Source organism: Coenobita brevimanus, chromosome 80 (assembly GCF_032717465.1).
Source record: "Coenobita brevimanus isolate Jiangsu-jjx chromosome 80, ASM3271746v2, whole genome shotgun sequence".
In the NCBI taxonomy this organism is placed as follows: domain Eukaryota; kingdom Metazoa; phylum Arthropoda; class Malacostraca; order Decapoda; family Coenobitidae; genus Coenobita; species Coenobita brevimanus.
The window spans coordinates 47,534,149-47,551,469 of NC_137033.1; positions in this window are offsets into that span (position 1 = coordinate 47,534,149).

Below are 17,321 nucleotides of genomic sequence, written 5' to 3' on the forward strand. Positions count from 1 at the left end.
CAGGTTTCTAATGCCAGACTGCAAGAGGCAACTGATACCTTAAATCATCCATGTTACAACTGGTCAGTTCTGGAACTGCCGTCCTCATTCTTATCTCCGTCTGCCTATGACCCCCAGTCTTTTAAACGCTTTGTGTCGGTGGGTATCATTAACATGAACAAATCTTCATTTAGGGTCTCTTTTGTTACTTTTCCAAGCAAGAACAACTTTTTAGGAGGCTTCCCGCCTTTCAAATTCATTTGATCTTCAGTATGATTTTTTTTTTTTTTTTCATTCTAGGTACCCTTCATATGATTGAATTTATCTCACGACACACATTTCAGATTAAATGAGTTATATATTGATTTTGTTAACCTTCGCAAATAATGTGATCTCCAAAGCTGTAAACTTTCATAGCCACAATGGTGATCTAAGCTATGAACGATAGTCACTTCCATAGTTACTATGGTAATCTAAACTATGAACAATAATCACTTCCATAGCTACTATGGTGATCTCTTAAGCTATAAGCAATATTCACTTCCATAAATACTATGATGATCTAAGCTATGAACAATAATCACTTCCATAGCTACTACGGTTATCTCTTAAGCTATAAGCAACACTCACTTCCATAAATACTATGATGATCTAAGCTATGAACAATAACAACTTGCATAGGTACTACGGTGATCTAAGCAATAAAGAACAATCATTCCGATAGCTACTAAGGGCATCTCATAAGCTGTAAACATCAGTAACTTTGGTAGCCACAGTAATAGAAAAATAGACGTCCCCGCACTGATCAGGTTAAAGTTTCATTGCTGCCTATACAGCTGCCTTGTCAGTTCCCAGATTTACAGAACTGAATATAATGTGATTTTTACATCACATCCATGATTTACAATGAACACTGGCTGAATATTATCTTCGAAGTAGGTGCAAATAAGGGTGACACTTTCACTAATTACTAACATACGTGATTAATTAAAAGCCATCAGGACTCATCACATGCTTGAGTAACTACAGGAACATTAATCGCCATTGCCTTCTCAAACTACTGCAACACAAAAGGGTATTTCATTCCTTCAATCCAATGACCTACGGGAATTTTTATTATACTTCTTCCATCTCCAGACGACTATATTCGATTTAGGAAAGATGTTTAAGCGAGGATTCATTTTTTTTTTTTTTTTTTGGTTATATACAACTTCTCCCATTTCGAAATGGTTCTCCTTCGCTGCAGTAATGCCTAGCAAGATAACAGATTAAAGAACGAATTACGAAGTAAGTCACTGGTGTGGAGGATTTATATTCAGACTGATGACGCATATTCTTATTTTCTTCTTCTTACCTCTAAACGATTTTGTTAAACTAAGGACCAGCCTCAATTTGTGAAGAAGCAAATTACTAGTTTAAATATTCTCTCTATGCCCAAATGGAAATCGCCTGGAAGGATTATGACTAAGACAAAAACCACGACATTGAACTGAAGAGGCTAATTACCACTAATTCATTAACTTCCCAGAAAACTAAATTTACCTATTCAATCCAACGACGTATCTCTTGGTTTATATTTGCTATCTCCTGGCGACTCTATTCAGCTTATGACAGACTTGCTTTCAGCTGGAGGGTAATATAACCTTCAATAACCCCTTCAATACGGGCCACTCTCTTAAACTGAACTAAAACGTCTGGCTGCAGCAAGATTTAACTTTTAAACACTGAAGTGTAAAGCTGTATATTACACTACAGTACATCGCAAGAGTCCGCCTATGACTCCCTTTATCTACTTGTGAAGCTTTATCTATTTGTGCCCTTTAGCACTTTTAGGCTGTTCCTGACTCATCACTAAGTGACAAGTGAATAAATCATTTGGTGTTAATCCAGTTTGATGCTTCGTAAGAGGGACAATCAGCATCAAAAGTCCTGTCATCACCAGCTTATCTCACTATGGATTTTGAAAATGTGTGTGTGTAATGAGCAGCAAGCGACAATAAAAACATTTTTATTTTATTTTTTTTGGCCAGTGAATAATGTAATAAGTTTCTTGTCAGTGATGGCTGCTGGTAACTGACACAGTTAATTTTCAAAGCTCAGTAAGAGAAAGGCAGAGCAGACGACAGGACTCTTGATACTGACTGAACATCAGAGACATATTAACACTCCGGTTCCTATGACTCACTGTTAACTAAATGAAATCGTGTGGTGTCGTCCAAAATAAAATGCTGAAGGAGACGCAACCATGAGGGGTTTACCTGACACAACCCAGTCCCCCCCCCCTTAGACACCTGGTTTATTATTTGTTAGTTTATGTCAACAGCACTGTTCATAATGATACTTTTGGGGGACACGTTGATCCTCTTCAGTTCCCTTAGCCCCTGAATCCATGTCACCCGGACATTTGTACCAATGGTCATTACAACTCACCCATCCCTGTGCACTTCCATGTCAACCCCTGAGTCCTTTTAATTATCGCTCTACCGTGCAAACAGTTTTACACCCTGTTTATAATTACTTTTTATATCCTTTTCATACTTGTTTACGTTTCAGAGACATCGCTGTCTACAGCGTTAGCGTTTTTTTTTTCTCCAGTGTTGGAGTTTGTACTGAATGGTAATTAAAGAAGAAAAAGAATGCTGCTGATGATATGCTTAATAATTTCGATATTGTAAACAGTGAGGCTGAATTTATTCAGGTTAACAATAGTCGATTCTATACAAACAAGCACATAGTCAAGGGGAGTAATAACTATTGAATTACAGTTGCTATATCTTCAATATTATAAAACACTCGATAGTATTTTATTCGAGCTAATTACAGACCGTCTTATTAAACTGAGAGTAATCCCAGTAGTCAGAGCGTTATGAACTATTGTATATTACTGGTACTTTTTCCATATCGGTGTTCTGATAAGGCTCTGGAGAGGGACATATTTACGTGGTGGCGTCGATATAACCGGGTAGGTCCGTTGGTCAATTATAAAAACGTCAGTCAAGTTTCTAGCTGCTCTGTCCCCGAATGGTGGACGGTGGGCTGCTGAAAGGCAACACCAGCATGTAGTCCACTGAGTTCACGTCCAGCTGAGCCTAGTGCAATAACTGCAACAACAGTAACAGAAACACGCTGTGCTACCGAGACAAAAGACAATGGAGAAGCATTGCAAAGATTTTGCGATCAACGAACACTTGTTAATAGTGAGGTGCTCTTAACCCTCAAAATATGAAACAGAAGCAAACCCGATATTAAAAGTGAGTAACATATACAAACATGGGGATAATCTATGTTGCCAACAGTCTAGTATATTTATACAGTACTAATGAGAACATTTCCAACAAGTAATAATCTACATCGCCTTCATCAACTCCTCATTAACAGGCAGTTCTCCTAGGCTAAGCTAAATTGCTTAGGATTAACAAGACTATGCTAGATAAAGTTCGCCATCGTACAGAAAAAAATAATTACTGGGTACCTATGGACCTGTAAGGCTGCGTACACAGAGAAAGCAGGTTGCCTGCGCGCTGGTTTCCGGCGCCGACCCGCGCTGGTTACCTGCGCGGGTAGGTGTTCACAAAGGAAGCAGGTAACCAGCTCCGACCCGCGCGACGTTAAAGGGGCAAGGGGACGTTAAAGGGACAACAAGGTCGCAGTCAGTTGTGATCTACCAGGCATACAGTGAAGATGTCAAGCTCGTCGTCTGATGAGTTCATGTTGCTTGACAGTGTTCACCCAAAGATCAAAAGGAAATAAAGAGCAACACATGAAATAAACTGCAAGAAGGAACAGCTTGGAGAATATCACAATCTTTTTTTGTGATCTTAAAAAGGAGGTATCAAAAAGGAGTTATATTAGTTATTCACGCAAAAAATTTGCGGTAATAACTAACAGCCTTTCCATCGTAAAATGTTTACATTTCATTATATTTGTTTCCATACCGTTCCTGAGTCCACAATGACCGATTCTGATAAAAGTGAAAAAAAAAAAAAAATGATTTCTGCATATTACTGGCGCGTTGCGATCTCCACAATTTCGCGTCATCGCCAGTCTGTACACCTCTACCAGCGCGGGTTGAGCAGGCAAGAATGGGCGGAGGATTCCGGAAAGCGGGTTGAAGCAGGCTACCTGTTCCGACACGCTCGATCTGGCTTCTATGAACACCCCCACTTGTTTGTATGGTTTAATTCTTGGCGCAGGTCGGCGCTGGTAACCCGCGCGAGTAAACCCGCTTTCTCTGTGAACGCACCCTAAAAGCCGTTAAAAGAAAGTGAGAGAGAGAAAAAATAAAGACCTGATAAAACTTCGTCAAAGCTGGCCATAACGAAATTGGTGTGCCAGTGGCCAAGAAGCCTTCCTCAAAAAATAAATGAATAAAGAAATACATAAATAATGAATAAATAAAATAATAAGAATAAGAAAAAAAGGACAATTAATTTTACATTCTTGCTCCTGGTTCAATGTCTCGTCTCTTGTACGCTTTTACCTTAGATATTCTGTCGCGAAATTCTCTCTCTCTCTCTCTCTCTCTCTCTCTCTCTCTCTCTCTCTCTCTCACACACACACACACACACACACACACACACACACACACAGAGAGAATTAAATGAATGACATTTGCTAGTTTAAAAAATTTAAAAACTGGAAATATATACTATGTGGACTAACTTTTAATAACTATATTTACATTTGTATTATTTAATTTTCACGCTTTGCCAAATGAATATGACATTTTTATACAAGTGATAATAATGACATTTTATTTTTGTGATTATAATGACACTTGCATACATCAGTGATTATAATGAAATTTTTATACATTTGTGATTATAATTAAATTTGTTTACATTTGTGATTATAATACCACTTATGACGTTTATATTACTTGTGACGTGATTTATGTCAACACTGCGTTATAATAAGACAGGCATTTTGGCCTCAGCCAGGAGGCGGCCAAATAGTGTTGGTCCCTAACTGTGTCATTCAGTGAGTCGCTGACGCTACTATTTGGAAAACTTGTGTCCAGGTCTTATAGTGTGTGTGTTGAGGAGTCGGAGACATACATACACACATACATATGTCTGTCAATCTACCTATCTATCTATCGGCAGACGCCTCATCCCCAAAAGGGGTGGCCACACATGAATAGCCTCATGTCACCATGTCCTCTGCCGTTTGGCTGCAATCTTTCCAACTCACATCCTCTTATATAACTCTCTGCCTCACCTTCCCAATCTCATCCTTAGTCTCCCCCTAGCATTCCCCTCTTCCTCCTCACACACACAGACACTCCATGTCAGTCCATCATTCTCCATCCTCTCCACACGGCCGAACCATCTCAAAGTATTTCTCCCAACGATCTCTAGCAAATCCACATCATCACCACAACGCTCCTTCACTTCATCATCCGATTGTCTCTCTCTCCACTAACTCCACACTGCCCTCCAGCAAGCGTACTAACTGACTGTGTACGTGTGTCGTGCCGGAACTGCAGCAACTATGTGACTGAGGGGCAGGTCAAAACTTTACATAATACATATACGCACAATAACATACACAGTACAAGAAAACGCTATCACCTGCATGAAGGAATAAAATAAAGATTTGTTTCCAAGGATAAATAAGATGTGAAAAAAGAAAAAATGGAAAAAATATTAACTGAGTTGAGAAAGGAGGGGAAGGGGGAGAGAAGCAAAAGGAAAGAGAGAAAGGCAAGGGTGAGAGAGGAGGGGAAATGGGAGAGGGGAGGGGAAGGGAGGGAGAGGATGGAAAGCGGGAAAGAGGAGACAGGAGGGAACGGGGAGAGAGGAGGGGAAGGGGGAGAGAGGAGGGGAAGAGGGATAGAGGAGGGAAAGGGGGAGAGGGAAGGGGAAGGGGGAGAGAAGGGAAAAGAGGAGAGAGAGGAAGGGAAAAGAGGAGAGAGAGAAAGGGAAAGTGGAGAGAGAGGAAGGGAAAGTGGAGAGAGAGGAGGGGAAGGGAGAGAGTGAGAAGGGGAAGGGAGAAAGAGAAGGGGAAGGGGGAGAAAGAGAAAGGGAAGGGGGAGAAAGAGAAGGGGAAGGAGGAGAAAGAGAAGGGGAAGGGGGAGAAAGAGAAGGGGAAGGGGGAGAAAGAGAAGGGGAAGGGGGAGAGAGTGGAAGGGAAGGTGAAGAGAGGATGGGAAGGGGGAGAGAGGAAGAAAAGGGAGAGAGAGGAGGGGAAGAGGGAGAGAAGCGGGAATGGAAGAGAGAGGAGGGGAGGGGAAAAAAAGAGGAGAAGGGGAGGTAAGGCAGTAGGTGAAGGGGAGAGACGAGGGAAAGGAGAGAGAGAGAGAGAAGAAAAGCGAGTTAAGCGGCGTCAACTTTGATGACTCTGATACCAAACCTTCACACTATTTCCCGCGCCTCACTGTGGCGAGACGATGTCAGTAACAAATGAACATCTTTCACTGCGCGGGATAGCCTTGCAGGGGTAGTTGCTTGCCTGTGGTTGATGGGTCTGCTCGACCAGACACACAGGGGTTGATAACAAAGGTAACAACTGTTTTTACTCAAATTTACTCTGTAATTTCCATCTCTATACATAGCGCTAAATTATAGCAATAGATAAACACTAGTATGTGGTGGCAGTCACGAAGAAGCATTACGCAAAGGATGTAGAGGCGTCCCAGTGTCTTTCTGCCACTGAACTACGTGAAATAATTTGCTAAGTGACGAAAATCCAGGCACGTCATTGTGGTGAAAGGAACAGCACCCCGAGGCTCCTATAACTCACTCTCAGCTGAATAAAATCGTCTGGTGTTAAAAAGAATAAAATACTAGAGCTGTCTCAATGTACGTGTTAATGGTATCTGTAATAAACACTCAGGCTCCTATGACTCATTTCAACTGAATAAAATCGTCTGGTGGGATCTGAAATACAACACTAAAGGACAAGCGACCATGAGAGACTACAGCTGAGTAAAACCGTCTGAGGTCCCTAGTCTCGTCTGTTAAGGAAGCACCCTAGCACTTCTTCCTGAGCGATTTGTTTTTGAATATGGATAGTTTATATCAACTTGCTTGTTATATATGCTGAGAATGGTGGTATCTGAATGATCAACACAGAGGAGAATAGTAAGGAGTAACTGGTATAATAAATCGCTTATGAGGAGGTGTTAGGGAGCTTCCTTAACAGAATGCCGCCTTAATAGTAGCAAGAATATAATGAAAAAATGAGTAATCGTACTGAAAAGACGTGATTGTAACATCAGTTCTCCATTAACGCCTTTATTTATTTATTTATTTTTTACCGCGTCACTACACACTGCCTCTCAAAAAATTAACAAAACCATTAGGAGGTAGCAGTGATAAAATACAGCATACGTCATGGAATAATGAAATACAGCATATGTCATGGAATAATAAAATACAGCATACGTCATGGAATAATAAAATACAGCATACGTCATGGAATAATAAAATACAGCATACGTCATGGAATAATAAAATACAGCATACGTCATGGAATAATAAAATACAGCATACGTCATGGAATAATAAAATACAGCATACGTCATGGAATAATAAAATACAGCATACGTCATGGAATAATAAAATACAGCATACGTCATGGAATAATAAAATACAGCATACGTCATGGAATAATAAAATACAGCATACGTCATGGAATAATAAAATACAGCATACGTCATGGAATAATAAAATACAGCATACGTCATGGAATAATAAAATACAGCATACGTCATGGAATAATAAAATACAGCATACGTCATGGAATAATAAAATACAGCATACGTCATGGAATAATAAAATACAGCATACGTCATGGAATAATAAAATACAGCATACGTCATGGAATAATAAAATACAGCATACGTCATGGAATAATAAAATACAGCATACGTCATGGCATAATGAAATACAGCATACGTCATGGAATAATAAAATACAGTATACGTCATGGAATAATAAAATACAACATACGTCATGGAATAATAAAATACAACATACGTCATGGAATAATAAAATACAGCATACGTCATGGAATAATAAAATACAGCATACGTCATGGCATAATGAAATACAGCATACGTCATGGCATAATGAAATACAGCATACGTCATGGCATAATGAAATACAGCATACGTCATGGCATAATGAAATACAGCATACGTCATGGAATAATAAAATACAGTATACGTCATGAAATTATAATATACAACATACGTCATGGAAGTGAAGGGGTTCATACTATCGAGAGGGAAAAGAAGTGTAAATTATCCTCTCTCTCTCTCTCTCTCTCTCTCTCTCTCTTTCTCAGACAAACACTCACCCTTCACTTCCAACATCATCATTATCTGGGGTGATGTATGGCGGTTGGTGATTGATGATGCGTTATCGTGGCTATCAGGTAAGAGAAAGAGAGGGGTGGGATGGGGGGGGGGTTGTTGCTTCATGTATAAGGCTCCTCATTTCATCCATCTTCCCCCTCCCTTCCCCCAAGCACCCTCTCCCACACCTGCAGCCTGTTGCCTCTCCCTCTCGCCATCCTGCCCCTGCATCAACCCCACCCACACCCCCTCTCTTTTTCTTCCCCTTCACTCAACTTAATTTTCCTCCCCTTCACCTATCTTTCTTTCCTCACTCTCACCCTTCTTTCCTTCCCCTCAGCTTTATTTATTATTTTTTATCAGGGTGGCTAAAGGGAACAGAAGTAGTTTGGACAAGAAGAGACAAGGGTAAAACAGAATATTGTGCCGTAGTTGTATGGTGTAGGTTCCTTGTCATTAGTGTTGAGGCTGATTTTTTTTTTGCCCTATTTCTATACACCCGGCATACTAGGTATGTGTGTGTGTGTGTGTGTGTGTATTTTCTCTCGTGAGTGTTCAGGAAAGAATGCCTAAGCTAATCTAGAAACTTCTACTCAGATATTTAAATAAGATTTTAGTGCAGTGGAGGTTCAACAAATTTTTCAAACTTCGAGGGAACCATGACTGTGCCAAGTTTGTGGCTCTGTCCAGCTGTACGATGTTATCGTTGTTCACGCCATCACTAATCTCGAGTTTCTCCTATATTTTATGAGGAGCCTCTCGCAACTTTTATTTATTTATTTTTTTAAATGCAAGAAGCTTAGTTCTTTAAGGGTTAATGAAGGACACCTCACCTCTACGGCTCAAAAAGTGTCTCTTAAGATGAATAAAATCGAAGGAATAATGTGAAGAGGACGGGAAAAAAAATATTCTTTACTGACACTAAAGATTTTTATTCCGGCTTCATCATATTGTTCCATCTGAAACAGTGATTCCACAAGAATGTACCCATATCTGATGAAAACAATCGTCTGGAGATGGTAGGCATAATAAGGGTATCATCGTAATGAAAGTTTAAAGGAAGAGGTTCTTGGGAGCCTCCTAAATTCCCGAAAAGTTCCCGAGCTCCAAGAAGTTCCCCAAACTTCAGAGAGCTTCAAAAGCTCCCGAGAGGCTCCCAGTCCCCCGAGAGGCTCCCAGTCCCCCGAGTGGCTCCCAGACTCCCCCGAGAGGCTCCCAGACGCCCCCCCCCCGAGAGGCTCCGAACCCCCCCCGAGAGGCTCCAACCTCCCCCCACCAAGAGGCCCCCGAACTCCCGCGAGGTTCCAAAATTCCCGCGAGGCTCCCAAACCCCCGATAGGTTCCCAACCCCCCGAGAGGTTTTCAACCCCCCGAGAATACAGTGTTGCTTCCCCTACAGCCGAATTCTTGTGTAAGGTGAATAACATGCCTTGGCGGAGACACGAATGAACATTACTGAAGGAACTGATGGTTATTTTTCCCAACTCCTGCTCAGAGGTCTTTGTACATCTGAATAAAATCGTCCGAGGCAAAGACTATTATCTAATGACGTGCTCTCGTCGGTTAAGGAAGCTGCCTAACACCTTTTCCTAAGATTTAATTTGCTTATTATACTTTATTGTCGTGTATCGAGTTATATAAATCCTTCAAGCATAGCCACACTCTGCATAAATATCGTACAAGGAATTAACCAGCCATATACAAAAAAATAAGTAGCTAAGGATGAGGTGCTACGAAGCCTCCTTACTTGACAAGAATGCAGGCCTAAGAGACGTAGAGATACTGATAAACTGTCAAGCTGTTTCTGTCCCCTTCACACATTAAGATTTCCCTCAAGCTCAATAAAATCGTCGGTAGAGGATGAAAGGAAAACATAAATCGAGTAGTGAAGCCAGAATAAAACAAAATTAGTCCTGGAACTGAACTGGTTAAAACTGATCAAGAATCTGGGTCACTTAATTAAACTTTGAAACCACTGGGAACTTGTGAGGTATTCAAGAGAGAAGGTGTAGGAGGCGCTGGGAATTAGATAATAGGAGTGTGTGTGAAAGTAAAGGAGGGGCGTGGGAAGTGAAAGAGCGGCGTGGGAAGCGAAAGAGGGGCGTGGGAAGAGGAAGTGAGGGCGCGGGGAGTGAAAGAGGGGCGTGGAAAGTTAAAGAGGGGCGTGGGAAGCGAAAGAGGGACGTGGGAAGCGAAAGAGGGGCAAGGGAAACGAAAGAGGGGCGTGAGAAGTGGAGGAAGGACGTGGGAAGTGGAAGTGAGGGCGCGAGGAGTGAAAGAGAGGGGTGGAAAGTGGAAGGGGGCCATGGGAAGTGGAAGAGGGCCATGGGAAGTGGAAGAGGGCCATGGGAAGTGGAAGAGGGCCATGGGAAGTGGAAGAGGAGTGTGGGTAATGGAACATGCGTGTGGGAGGTGGAAGAGGCAAATAATAATAAAAAAAGGGGAGGAGAGGAGGTGACAAGTAACGAATCGTGGAATTCGCAAACACAGAACTTCGTTTAATTGCGTAGAAAGAAGTGAATTTCATGTTGTTACCGCATTATCATTGCAATTCTTCTTCTTCTTCTTGTTCTTCTTCTTCCTCTTCTTCTTCTTCATCTTCTTCTTCCTCTTCTTCTTCTTCTTCTTATTATTATTATTAATATTATTATTATTATTATTATTATTAATTATAATTATTATTATTATTTTTATTATCCATCCATCCATCCATCCATCATCCAATCCTACGTTGCCCCACGAGAAGCGTAGGAGCCCGGGGCTAGGCAAGTTGGTCCTGACATTTATGGTGAGAGTAACCAGCCTCACTCATCCCTGAGTGGCATTACGTGAACAATAACCCCAACCATCCCTTGGATATAAACCTTCACCGGCTCAATCCGAATGGAGTGCCGCAATTACCCAGTAAACCACCAGGTGCCATAATTTGGTTAGATGGTTACCACCCAGCGTAGTAAATGGTTTCCTGCTGTACAGCAAACCATTTAGCTTGTCACTCAGTGTACAGTCACCCATAGGAGGAAGGAACTGGAAAGAATGAAAGAAAGAAGGACAAAAGAAGGAGTGTAAAGTCACCCGTAGACAGAAGGACGAGGAAAGAATAAAGAAAGACAGAAGAGGGAGAAAGGAAAGGAGGAAGGAGAGGAAAGGGCAAACGCATGAGAGCAGCGCTACATCGAGTGAGTGGATGGTGTGCGCCCCCGCCTACCACGTACGCCCCCACCTACCACATTATTATTATTGTTATTATTACTATTATTAGTGGTAGGTGGGAGCGCTCACCATCCACTCACTCGATGTAGTGCTGCTCTCGGATGACTGTCCTTTCCTCTCTTCCTTCTATCTTTCCTTCCTTCCACTTCTGTCTTTCTTTCCTTCATTCTTTCCTCTCCCTTCTGTCTACGGGCGACTCTACATCCAGTGACAAGCCAAATGGTTTCCTGTACACCAGGAAATTATTTACTACGCTGAGTGGTAACCATTTAACCAATTGTGGCGCCTGGTGGTTTAGTGGGTATTTAAGGTGCTACAATCGGACTGAGCCTGGGCAGGTTTATATTCGAGGGGTGGTTGGGGTTTATTGCTCATGTAATGCCACTCAGGGATGAGTGGGGATGGTCACTCTCATCTTAAATGTCAGGACCAACTTGCCTAGCCCGGGCTCCTACGCTCCTCATGGGGGCAACAGAGGATTAGCTGATGGATGGATGGATTACTATTATTGTTAACAGTATTATCATCATCATCATCATTATCTTAGTTTTTTGTTGTTTTAAGTATATTCAGCTCACGGCACTACTTAGACTGTTCCTCCAGACCCAGTAGTCCTTCCAGGCACCTTCAGTTGATGGAGGTAATATGATTTGCATGCCAACACTTTTTTTCCCTCTCTTCTGGTCTACTCGAGGTACAGCAGCCCACCTACGATGCACACTACGTGCGTCGTGATGTGGCACTTGCACACTATTCCTCTTGTGATATGCTAGGGATATCACATATTAATCTGATGTTCGGTATCAGTAGAGTTATTTTTTGTGCGGGTGTTTGTATATCGGTGATAGTGATATCGAATTCAAATCCTCTCACTGTTCCCCGCAATAAGTAGGATCGAACCTGAGGCCACATGAGGCCCAGTCGCCGCTCAGTCTACTCCACCACCACTTCCCTGCACATGAGTGCTGTTTGCCCACCGCACTTCTCCACAATGATGAAACTCATTTAATACAATATACTGACAACAGTAAGGGTCCTTATGACACGTCAGTGTGTTTGGTCATTTGTTTTTTCCGGGAGTAAGATGTAGAATGAAAATGAACTGGTAATTATTTTACTTAGTCGTTATTGTACAATGTAATAAAAAGTCATTAAGTTAAAAGGCGTTAATAGCATGGTTTCATGGTATTCTAGTTAATACGACAATTTTTTCCATTTTACTTTAACAGAACTTTTATTTTAAAAAAAACGAAACGTAGGTTTTAATGTCAACATGAACTAAACCTGTATTAGTACATCCCACGATGATCAAGGTAAGATGAAAATGTCTCTAACCCCTTAATCGAAGCTGGTAAACTGATCTAATAAGAGTCTTGATCCTGGATATCGCTGGTAAGCTTCTCCAAACGTGGCATAGTCGTGGACAATTCCATTTTCAAATCATGTTCAGGCTGCAACCTATTCCTGCTTTCTCTTTTGAGGACAGGCAGAGCATAGCGCACTGGTTCGCTCAAATGCGGAATGGCCTTCAACTGAGATAATGTGATTGGCAGTTTGCTTAACTCTTAACAATTGCATCAAAATTATACGCAAGTACAAAAGTCGCCGGCTTAATATCAGTTTTTACTAACAACTTCAAACACCCCTACACAATAGTTGGCTGTGTTTTTATGTAGCTGAGAATCCAACAAACGCTGGTTTTCAATAGAAAGATATAACAGATAAGTTGGCATCATCTCCGATTCGAAAACTGAACACATATATTTTTATATCTTCGGGGGCTCTCTGACCCCAGCAAAAATGCTTAGCAACCCCAAGGTTAAGAAACACTACTTGGGTTGGCCTCGGGAAAAAAAAAAACAAAAAAAACATTCTAGCGCCTGTCCATGCCCAGTAACAACCTCTCTTCTAACAACACACCACCAATCTCCTTTACATACTCTCGCGCTTACCCTCCCACTTCGTTCTCGGTCTCCCACCCCTCTTCCCCTTCCCAACTGACAATAATATAACCATAAGTACCGGCACTACATCCCAATCAATCCTTCCCTTCATACACTGGAACTCCAACCTGTGACACGAGAAATATTAGTACAATATTAACTGCTTAAGTATAATGGCGTATTAATTTCGTTATAGGCTACAGTATTCTTACGACATCAAGAAGATATTATGCGGGTAAGGAGAGTGGTCTTGCAATGAAGGGATTAATGCAGGCTATACCTAACCCTTCCGGTTCTAATAGTCTTTCCTACGCTGAATACAAGAGTGGGTAAAAACGAATATAATGAAAAACAAAAAAAATAATCGTAGTGGAGGTTGATGTGGAAAGTAACATTTCCTTGGTACGTAGAAAAAGTGGTGTTTGGGTGTTTGCATAGTAGTGTGGAAAACCGAAGAGAACCGGGAAATATAATACAGGACCTAGTAAACAGCAAAGCAGCGTGGGAGAACAGAGTTGCGACGGGCACCAAAATCTTTCTTAGGAAGTAGTAATGACAGGTGGAAAATTTTAGAGGAGAATGCAACATTACAGCATAGCGTGGGAAATTTTAGCACAGTGTGGAGAATGACAGACTGACATGGAAAATATGAGACGTGAGAAAATGTAGAGTGGCTTGGGGAAATGGCTGAGAAGAGTGGGAAATGGCAGGGTACCGTGGGAAATGGAATTGTAGAGTAGCGTGGCATTTTGTAGGGCAGCGTGGGAAATGGAATGGTGGAGTAGCCTGGGAAATTGTAGGGTAGCGTGGGAAATGGAATAGTGGAGCAGCGTGGGAAATGACAGTGTGGAAAATGGCAGTGTTGTGTGAGATATGGCAGAACAGTGTGAGAAATGGTAAAGAGGCATGGGAAATGATATGGTAGCGGGTATGGTAGATTATCATGGGAAATGGTAGAGCATAATGGGAAATGGTAGTGTGGGAAATGGCGAGTAGTGTGGGAAGTGACAATAGTATGGAAAATGGCATAGTCGTTAGGGGAAATAGCAGAATAGGTTGGAAAATGGGATAGGAGCATTGGAAGTTGCAGAGAAAAAAGGGAACCGGAAATGTCCAAGTACCGTGACAAAGAACACAATAGCGTGGGAGATGTTCAAAGTAGGGTGATGAACTGGAGAGTGGCTTAGGGTACCACAGAGCAATAAGGGAGAGCAGAAAAGGCCCCTCGAGAACGTAGTGTAGCATGGGATGTTGTAACAAAGTAACGTTGAAAATTGCAGAATGGCGTAGACGCACGAGAATATAGTGTAGGTGTGTGGGACATTGCGTGGTAACGTGGGAAGCCAAAACCTATCTTGGGAATAGGGAGAGAGAGAGAGAGAGAGAGAGAGAGAGAGAGAGAGAGAGAGAGAAAATGGGACGTCGTAAAGAAGCTTTGGATAAGGAAGTGCAGTGTGGGAAAATAAGAGGCATCGGGGATCGAAGAGTGGTGTGGAAAATGGTATAGCTGCTTGGGAAAATAATACGGCGTTGAGTACTTTAGAATACCGTGTGAAATCGTAGAGCAGCGTGGGAATGCGATTGTATGGACGATAGGGTGTGGTAGGAACAAGGTGTGTGTGGAACGCTGTAGCATAGCATGATTAGTGTAACACTGAAAACAAACTGGTGGGGAAGAACAGAAGCATGAAAAACCGTATGGAATCTATGGATATCACGAGTAACGGGGAATACAAGTGTAGCGTGGGTAATGGTAGTGTTCCGTGGGATATAGTACTACACCAGTACTTATGTATTGTGACAAGTATTGCCTGAGAAATAGCCGTGAATCATAGGAAATAATACTTTACCGTGGGAAACAGTAGCGTACCGTAGAAAACTAGCGTAGGCCTACCATGACTAACAGTAGTGTACCTACTGAAATAATGGTGCAGCGTGGGAAAGTGTACTGTCGAAAATCGTATGCAGCGTGGGACTCTGTGATGTGAGCAAGATTGACTGTGATGATGTAAATGTGTCAGATACTCCAGAATTGCATGGAAAACGAAAACCCTCGTGAAGAGTGACAGTAGCGCAGTGTGAGAAATTACCGGTATCGAGTATCATGGAGAATGTTAAATCAAGAACTATCACAGGAAGTACGAAAGAAGCGTGGGATGCTGTCCAGTAGCGTGAGAAAAACGAGAAATATCATGAATAATAGCGCAGCATGGGAAATTGTGATGGGTGCGAGTGGGTGTGTGGAGGTAAAGGATAGTGAGACGTCAAACTTTAGCACTGGAGGCTCAAAATCTAATAGAAACCATATACATGAGTGAAGTATCTTAAGACAACTTAATAGAACAAAACAACTGCACTGGGCAGTAAAGAATGGCGTTGGGAAGCCGTAGTGTTGCGTAGAAAATGGTAATGTTCATGTGACGGCGTGGGAGGATAAAGGTGTGTAGGACGGGACGGGGGCCAACTGTTACGGAAACTGAATGACAGCAGGATTAGAAAATGTATAGCCTTGCTTTTTCACCGGCAGCTTTTTGCATACATTCATCCTCGCCCCATGACTCTCTCTATCCCTCTCTCTCTCTCTCTCTCTGGGGGGGGGTTAACTGTTTTAACTTATCGCTCTTTGATTTTCACTGTCCCCGGACGACTATAACTGGCTTAATAAAATCCGCGAAACGTACGTGTGTGTGTGTGTGTGTGTGTGTGTGTGTGTGTGTGTGTGTGTGTGTGTGTGTGTGTGTGTGTGTGTGTGTGTGTGTGTGTGTGTGTGTGTGTGTGTGTGTGTGTGTGTGTGTGTGTGTGTGTGTGTGTGTGTGTGTGTGTGTGTGTGTGTGTGTGTGTGTGTGTGTGTGTGTGTGTGTGTGTGTGTGTGTGTGTGTGTGTGTGTGTGTGTGTGTGTGTGTGTGTGTGTGTGTGTGTGTGTGTGTGTGTGTGTGTGTGTGTGTGTGTGTGTGTGTGTGTGTGTGTGTGTGTGTGTGTGTGTGTGTGTGTGTGTGTGTGTGTGTGTGTGTGTGTGTGTGTGTGTGTGTGTGTGTGTGTGTGTGTGTGTGTGTGTGTGTGTGTGTGTGTGTGTGTGTGTGTGTGTGTGTGTGTGTGTGTGTGTGTGTGTGTGTGTGTGTGTGTGTGTGTGTGTGTGTGTGTGTGTGTGTGTGTGTGTGTGTGTGTGTGTGTGTGTGTGTGTGTGTGTGTGTGTGTGTGTGTGTGTGTGTGTGTGTGTGTGTGTGTGTGTGTGTGTGTGTGTGTGTGTGTGTGTGTGTGTGTGTGTGTGTGTGTGTGTGTGTGTGTGAGAGTTGTGTTTAATGCAGGTCCCCGAATGCATGAACTGCTGGGAGAGCAGCGAGGTGGGAGAGACAGAATTTACCCAACAGCCTGACCAGCTAAGGAATCGATCTCGCGTATTCTAACTTCGTGCCAGATGTGCTGGGCAATGCACCACCGACTCCACCGCCCATGGGTTACTGTGTTTCTTTTGTTGACTGCACAGTGCATTGGAAAGTACAGTCGTCTCCACTTATAGGTACTACAGAAGGTGGCGTGTTGGAGGTCGTATGTGACACTACACTCCTTTTACTCTAACTTGGCTAAAAATTGCCATCTCTCCATCTAGAATACCGAGCTGTAGCCATAGATTAAGACTAGAATACGGTGCTAGTCATGAAATGCTATGGAGAGAATGCAGAGCCGTAGTATTATCTTATTCTGCCACTGAGCAACGTGATATAAGCTGCCAAATGACAAAAATCTGGGCCAAATTAAGGTGAAATGAGTACAGTATATCTGTTTACATCTCACATCTACTAAACTGGAACAGTATCTTTATAGTGGTCAGATCATAGTACACGTGAGAGGTAAACAAATACACTGGTGCCACGTAAGACTCCAAG